The sequence below is a fragment of the Chlorocebus sabaeus genome, chromosome 14 (genome assembly GCF_047675955.1).
Source record: "Chlorocebus sabaeus isolate Y175 chromosome 14, mChlSab1.0.hap1, whole genome shotgun sequence".
Lineage (NCBI taxonomy): Eukaryota > Metazoa > Chordata > Mammalia > Primates > Cercopithecidae > Chlorocebus > Chlorocebus sabaeus.
The window spans coordinates 100,078,532-100,085,730 of NC_132917.1; positions in this window are offsets into that span (position 1 = coordinate 100,078,532).

A 7,199-nucleotide genomic window follows, 5' to 3' on the forward strand; every position below is an offset into this window, starting at 1 on the left:
CTCTGTCTTCCATTTCCCCTGCTTGGTCCTAAACCCGGAGACGGGGCCCTGTGCCGACTGGCGGGGCGCTCCCGGGTTCGGACGCGGCGCGGGTCACAAAGCGCGTTCCGCCCTGGAACGCCCGGAGGAGGTAAAAGCCGCGCAGGCCCCGCACTCGCCGCGCACTCCGGCCGTTCCGACGAGAGAGCGCTGCACGCGTGAAAATGACTCGAAAGCTGCCCCGCATCTCCGCCCCCCAGCCCCGGCGCCCGCTCGGCGCCATCCCGCAGCGCCCTGGCCGTCGGCTCTTCTTTCCTCCCCTCCGTCCTGCGTTTCTGGACCCGCACACCACGCTCCTGTTCCATCCCACCTACTCGTCCTTCTGCCCCATCTGCTACCCGTCTCTGAACCAGTTCGTGCCCGTCCACTACCCCGTCGTGGGCATCGCCCTGCCGAGCTCTTCGTGCGTGGATCTTCAGAAGGGCTGCATCTGCCGCCCGCACGCCCGTTGGGGCCCCAACTTCCACTACATCCCTCCCTATCCCCCCACGCCCCCGCCCAGCCCCTGCTTCTAGAGCCTGCCTGCAGCCCGCACACCCCACCCCCCAGCCACCCACGCGGCCTGAGGATCCACGACCCCACGGAGAGGCCCCTGCAGGGACCGTGCTCGGGCAGCGAAAGAGCGGACCCCGGGGTCCCCACGGCCTGGCTGTGGACACGGGGACCACGGACACCCACCCTCGGCCTCTGCTGCCTGCTCAGCCAGCCGGGCCCGCTTCTGCATTTGGAACCGGCTTCCCCGTGGGCCTTGGTCTGGAACCACCGAGCAAACTGCTGGCCCGAGACGGAGAAGGGAGAGCACGAGGAAGCAGCGCCTCTGCTCGCTGGGAGGGAAACGACTGGCCAAGGTGAGGCCTAACCACATGCCCATGACCTCCGGGTCTGTCCCGTGACGGGAAGCCCTTTCCTGGAGGGGTAAGGGCTGGATCGCAGGAAGCTGGGGCTGTGGGAGCATCATTGCCTGGAGACCGCGTGGGACGCCGTTGCCTGGAGACGGCAGAAGCCCGGGGCCAGGGAGAGAGGCACAAGGGAGCAGAGAGCGCATGGAGCCCGATGGAGCAACGCCAAGGCCATGGCGGGACACCCCAGGGAGAAGGTGACCCAGGATGAGGTCCGTCAGAACCAGATCTTGCAGGAGCTGTACCTCAAAGAGCTACCAGCCCGGAACGTCTATGCCCGGCATTACGTGAACCCCTCCACGAGGTCCACAGATCACCAGGAAGCCCGTGTCTTGGCATGGTAACCTGGAGGAGCCTGGAGACGCCAGATTTCAGAATCTCATTCACCACGCTGCCCAGGTACCAAGGAAGAAGGACCCAGACCCAGACTGAAAATTAGGAAACTGCATGGGACTCAGAGCCCTCGCTCAACCCAGAATGCCCGGATCGCAGGCTGAACCACGGCAGGGTCTGCAATGACATCGCTCTGTGCAAGGCTCAGATGTGGGGGCTGGGAGACGCTGATCGCCACCAGTGGCATCCCAGAGGTGGAGTGAGGCCCGGATTTCACGTTCTTAGTGTGCACTGCCCCGAGAAATAAATGTTATTTTAAAGCCAAATACATAAAAATAAACTAAGTTTTAGATGTTGGAATTTTGTAGCATGATTTTTCCCAGGAATTGTTCCCAATCTTCAGTCCTCCTACAGTACAGGTGAGTGCCATGAGAGTAGCCATGGTGACCTAGAGAGTAATATGTTGACCCTGCCTCCTCCGCCAGTCCTTTGGATCAGGGATGGGAAAGTGACCCCAGCTAGGCTAAGAGACAGCACAGAACCAAGAGAGAGCGGTGACTGTCTCTCTCCAAATCGCTGAACTGATGATGACATGTGGACTTAGTATCTGTATTAGTCTGTTCTCATGCTTCTAAGAAAGACATACCCAAGACTGGGTAATTTATAAAGGAAAGAGTTTTAATGGATTTACAGTTCAGCACAGCTGAGGAGGCCTCACAACCATGGTGGAAGGCAAAGGAGAAGCAAAGTCACCACTTACATGGCTGCAGGCAAGAGAGCTTGTGCAGGGGAACACCCCTTTATAAAACCATCAGATCTTGTGAGACTTATTTACTACCATGAGAACAGCAGGAGGGAAACTGCCCCCTCGAATTAATTATCTCCACGTGGCCTGCCCTTGACATGTGGGGATTATTACAATTCAAGGCGAGATTTGGAGCAGGGCAAGGTGACACAGCCAAACCGTATCAGTATCTATTGGTATTCTAGACCAGGGCCAGCACCTGTTTCTAAATAATGTTTTTTTCCCCTTTTACTCTAACCTTTCCTTTTACTCTAGCCTCTATACTCTAAAAAATAATGTTTTCTTTTGTTTTTTTTCCTTTTACTCTAAATCATGTTTTCTAGGAACATAGTAGTGGCCATTTGTTTACCTGCTGTCTATGACTGCTTTTGTGCTCTAACGGCCAAGGTGAGTGGTTACGAGAGAGACCTCATGACCCTCAAGCCTATGTGACCAGTCCCTGAGGAACTCCAGAACTTAGAGGCTGGGTAGAGGAAAAAGCTGATAAATGACACCAGCTAAGAGAGGCTGTACAGTAATGAAAACCAGGAGAGTGTGATATCATAAAGGTTGGGGCCTTTTCAAAAACCTGCCAGGCCGAGCATGGTGGCTCACACTTGTAATCCCAGCACTTTGGTAGGCCGAGGCAGGCAGATCACGAGGTCAGGAGTTCAAGAGCAGCCTGACCAACATGGGGAAACCTCACCTTTACTACAAATACAAAAATTAACCAGGCATGGTGGTGCGCACCTGTAATCCCAGCTACTCAAGAGGCTGAATCGCTTGAATCCAGGAGACGGAGGTTGCAATGAGCCGAGATCTCGCCACTGCACTCCAACCTGGGTGACAGAGTGAGACTCTATCTCAATAAATAAAATAAAATAAAAACAACAAAAAATCCCTGCCAATCCCAGTGGAGGTCTAGAATCTCCATTTGGTCTGAGGAACTAAAAAGGCAGCAAGGAGAAAAATGAAGTAACTGCACACCAAGAGGGGCTAGAGTTGAAGAAGTCCTGACTGTCCAAAGCCAATGTTCTAAATAGTCTTAAGGTTCAACCACATTCCCCAAGTTCACTTGAGACACCCCCAGTTGTCTAACTGCCTCTTTTTATTTAAACTACTTTGAGTTGGGATATCATGTTATTTGCAAACAGAGGGCACCATTAATTTCTTCACTCATCTGCCCCTCATTCATTCCCTCATTCCGAAGTTTTATGGACTCTTTCTGTGTGAGGCAGGTTGCGGAGAATGGGTGATACAGTGGCAAACAGGACAGCTATGGGCCCTGACCTCATGAAGTGTCTATTTTCATATAACGAGTTAGGTTCTGGTCCTGGGAGACCGCCAAGATGTCACAATAGGCCAGGTGCAGTGGCCCATGCCTTTAATCCCAACACTTTGGGAGGCCGAGGCAGGTAAATCACTTGAGCCCAGGACTTGTAGACCAGCCTGGATATCATGGCAAAACCCTGTCTCTACTAAAAATACAAACATTAGCTGGGCACGGTGGCATGCACCTATAGGCCCAGCTACTCAGGTGGCTGAGGTGGAAGGATCAATTGAGCCTGGGAGGTCAAGGCTGCAGTGAGCTATGATCGGGCCACTGCACTCCAGTGTGGGTGACAAAGCAAGACCTTGTCTCAAAAAATTAAAAAAAAAAAAAGTCCCAATAGTAGTTGCAGCTCAGAAACGAGGTCTGAATTGAAGAGTATAAATTTGGGAGTCATTGCCCTGTCATGGGATTTAAAGACAGGGAAATAAAAGACATTGCCTAGGAAGAAGGTATCAAGTGAGAATTGAAGTGTGCATGTGACCAGTCCCGGAAGACCTCCAATATTCAGGGGTTTGGTAGAGACAAAAGAGTGGATTCAGGAGACCAGAGAACAGAGGCTGTAGAGGAGGAGAAACACCAGTGAGCATAATATCATAGAAGGCAGGGTGTGGTGGCTCACACCTGTCATCCCAACACTTTGGGAGGCCGAGGTGGGAGAATTGCTTGAGCCCAGGAGTTCAAGACTAGCCTGGGCAACACAGTGAGACCTCATCTCTACAAAAATTTTAAAAATTAGCTGGGCATGGTGGCACACATCTCTGGACCCAGCTGCTTGGGAGGCTGAGGCAGGAGGATCGCTCAAGCCTGAGAAGTCAAGGCTGCAGTGAGTTGTGATCATGCCATCGTACTCCAGCATGGGTGACAGAGAAAGAATCTGTCTCAATATGTATATATCTCATAGAAGCCATGCTAACAGACTGCCTTAAGGAGTCAGTGGTATATTTGTCAAATGCTGTCAAGAAGAGAAAATGAGACTGAAAGAGATTATTCTATTTAGCTATGTAGAGGTCAATCCAGAACCAGGCAAGAACAATTTTAATACAAGTGTCTCAAGTTTTTTAAATTGCAGGTAACTAAAAACTAGGTAACTAAAGACTCAAACTGACTCAGGCAATACAGATTTATAAACCCACATAATAGAAAACTCAGGGATAGGGTGAGTTTCAGGGATGGTTTGATTCAGTGTTTCAACAATGTCATCAGGCACCTGGAATCCTTTTGTCTCTCCGCTCTGCTTTCTTGAGTGTCAGCTTCATCTTAAGGCTCCCGCCTTCCCTGATCCACTGCCCAAGATGGCTGCCAGCAACTCCCAGGGTTCAGACTTACTTATCCAAATCTACAGGTCAGGTGATCACCTTAGCAACTCTCAGACTAGTGAGAAAGCTTCTTTCCTTCAAACAACCAGGAAGCCTTGCCTCCTGTCTTACTGACTCCAGTTGAGCCAAATGTCCATCTCTTATTGGTGATAAAGAAGCAACGTCACTGTCACTAGGGACTCTTCCGGCCTTGACAACCCTAGAGTCCAAGATGGAATCAGATCCTCTGAAGCACCTACACTGTTTCAGGTAGATCGGTAACGCAGTGGAAGTCAGGTTAGCTGTAAAGAGAAGAGGAATAGATGTCAAGGAATCAAGCACAATGAACACAGCAGAGGAGGAGTTGGATGGGAGAAGATTAGTGAATGGGGTGAAGTACTGGGGACAACAGACGACACACGGAGACAACACTTTCAAGAAGTCTGGCTGTAAAGAGGGATAGAGAGATAAGGTGCTAACTGGATGGAGATGTGGAGGGAAAGGAAGGGTTTTACAACTTTTTTTTTTTTTTTTTTTTTGAGACATAGTTTCTTTCTTGTTGCCCAGGCTGGAGTGCAATGGTGGGATTTTGGCTCACTGCAACCTCTACCTCCCAGGTTCAAGCAATTCTCCTGTCTCAGCCTTCTGAGTAGCTGGGATTACAGGTACCCGCCTCCACGCCTGGTTAATTTTTTGTATTTTTAGTAATGATGGCGTTTCATCATGTTGGCCAGGCTGGTCTTGAACTCCTGACCTCAGGTGATCTGCTCTCCTTGGCCTCCCAAAGTTCGGGATTACAGGTGTGAGCCACCACACCCGGCCATTTTTATGATTTTTACCACAGGAGCTACTAGAGCATCGCTGAATTCTAATGGAGGGGTGGTTAGGAGGTGTGGATCCAGCAGGGGAAGAATTTGAAAATGCATGGAGGAAATAAGAAATGGAGCAAAGTCTCCATGAAGATGAGAAGGGGTGGGGTCCTGAGTTGGTGTGAGGGCTTGGCTTTTACTGAGCAAGGAGGAAGAGTGTCTGCAAGCATGAACTCCACACCTGGAGGATCTGGGTGACTTCGGGCAAGTTCATCTCGTTAAGCCTGTTTCCTTGGCATTTAAAATGGAGGTGAAGCCTTTACTTCCTAAGGATGTTGTGAGGATTAAATGAGCTAATGTGTGTAAATGACTCAATGATATCTTTTAGCTTTGTTCAGACCTTCCTCCTTCTCCTTCCAACCCCAATCCACTGTACCAACTCATTTTAAGCCAGTGATAAACATCTAGTTAAGTGTCGGATTGTCTTTTGGGGCTGTGAGACCAAGTAACACACTAAAGGAAAGGGAGAGGGATAGGGAAGAAGGAGAAAAGACGGATGTAAATTTATACTTGCAAGGCTTTTTTCATCAAATAGCCTCTAAGTTCCTTACCAAGGAATGTTTAACAAAGTCCTTGAGGAGATTTTCAAGGTGGCAATTACACAAATCCTGCTGAGAAGAATATTGGCTACTTGGAAAAGAATGCAGTCAGCAGAGTCCTCCTCCCAGATGTCATTGAAAGACCAAGTTGTCATTGTTCTTCAATCATTTTGACAGCTTTACGAGGTTATGGGCGGTTCTAGCCACAGAACCAGGAAGCAGACAGAAGGAAATAAGTCAGAGAAGGGCAACTACAAATGAGCCATCAGTGCTGGCTTTGGACACCACCAACTTGCTATGTTTGTTGTGGAAATCACTGAACTTCTTGCATTCTTAGTTTTTATTTTGGTGAAGCAAACAAATAAACAAACAAACCATAAAACAGGCTGATATGGTTTGGCTGTGTCTCCACCAAATCTCAACGTGAATTATATCTCCCAGAATTCCCACATGTTGTGAGAGAGACCCAGAGGGAGGTAATTGAATCATGGAGGCTGGTCTTTCCCGTGCTAGTCTCCTGACAGTGAATAAGTCTCATGAGATCTGATGGGTTTTTCAGGGGTTTCTGCTTTTTCTTCTTCCTCATTTTTCTCTTGTTGTCGCCATGTAAGAAGTGCCTTTCACCTCCCACCATGATTCTGAGGCCTCCCCCGGCATATGGAACTGTAAGTCCAATTCAACCTCTTTTTCTTACCAGTCTCGGGTATGTCTTTATCAGCAGCATCAGAACGGGCTAATACACAGGCCGGACACAGTGGCTCACGTTTGTAATCCCAGCAATTTGGGAGGCAAAGGTGGGCAGATTACTTGAGGTCAGGAGTTCAAGACCAGCCTGGCCGACATGGTGAAACCCCGTCTCTACTTAAAAAAAAAAAAAAAATGCCAGGCATGGTGGCAGGCACCTGCAATCCCAGCTACTCAGGAGGCTAAGCCATGAGAATCGCTTGAACCCCAGGAGATGAAGGTTGCAGTGAGCCGGTATCACACTATTGCACTCCGGCCTACGCGACAGAGTGAGAGCCTGTCTCAGAAAACAACAACAACAACAAAAGAAAAAACGTAAAACGAACAAAAAGTGAAATCTTCTTCCTGCTTAGATCACTGGAAC